Source organism: Orycteropus afer, unplaced genomic scaffold, assembly GCF_000298275.1.
Source record: "Orycteropus afer afer isolate SDZICR_OR568_19922 unplaced genomic scaffold, OryAfe1.0 scaffold00327, whole genome shotgun sequence".
NCBI lineage: Eukaryota > Metazoa > Chordata > Mammalia > Tubulidentata > Orycteropodidae > Orycteropus > Orycteropus afer.
Genome location: NW_006921914.1, coordinates 1,169,543 through 1,170,667, shown reverse-complemented (window position 1 = coordinate 1,170,667; position 1,125 = coordinate 1,169,543).

The following is a 1,125-nucleotide window of genomic DNA, read 5'->3' as shown; positions in this document are numbered from 1 at the left end:
TTGATCAACGTACCCTACCACTTTGCTAAATACTTCTATTAGCTCCAGCAGTTTTGTTGTTGAGTCTTTAGGATTTTCTATGTATAGTATCATATCATCTGTAGATAGGAATAGCTTCATATCTTCTTTGCCAATTTGGTTGCCTTTTATTTCCATTTCTTGCCTTACTCCTCTGGCAAGGACTTCCAATACAATATTGAATAGGAATGGTGATAATGGCATCCTAACCCTTGTCTGGTTCCCATTCACAAGGGGAATGATTTTAATCTTTCTCCTTTGACAATAATGATGGCTGATGAATTTGTGTATATGGCCTTAATTATGTTGAGGAATTTCCCTTCTATTCCTATTTTGCTGAGCTTTTATTTATTATTATTATTTTTTAAAATCAAGAATAGATGTTGGATGCGAACCCCAGCTTCTACATCCCTGAGAGAAGAACTAGATGGTGCCCAGTTACCACTGCTGAGCACTCTGAAAGGGATCACTATATGATGTCCCAGATAGAGTAGAGGAAAATATAGAACAAAACTCAAAATCAAAAAAGTAGAGCAAACTTACTGGTCTGAGGAACACTGGTAGAGCTCCCTAGACCATAGCCTTTAGATGCCCTTCAAGCTAAGGACTGAACTTAAACCCCATGACTCAACTTTCAGCCACACTATATGCTTATAAGGTGAACAATAATGCCAGGAGGGTGTGTACTCAGAACTATCAAGCATATAAGATCAAGAAGACAACATTCGCCCAGAGATAGAGTTAGGGATGCAGGAAAGGATGGGATGGAAGGATGAAGAGAAGGGTTGTGTTCTGGGAGGAAGTGGAAAGAATGCTGTTACAGTGAGAGGATTACAGTTAACTTCACAAAACAGAATGTGTATGGCTTGTTGAATGGAAAACCAATTTGCTTTGTAAACACACACACACATACACACCACAATGGGTATAGGATTTTGTCAAATGCTTTTTCTGCATCAAATGATATGATCAAGTGGTTATTTTCCTTTTTTAAAAAAAAAATATGAGGTATGTTGTTGTTGTTGTTGTGTGCCGTGGAGTCAGCCCCGACTCATAGTGACCCCTCCTTGGGTTTCCAACACAGTATCACTACGGAAGTAGATTGCC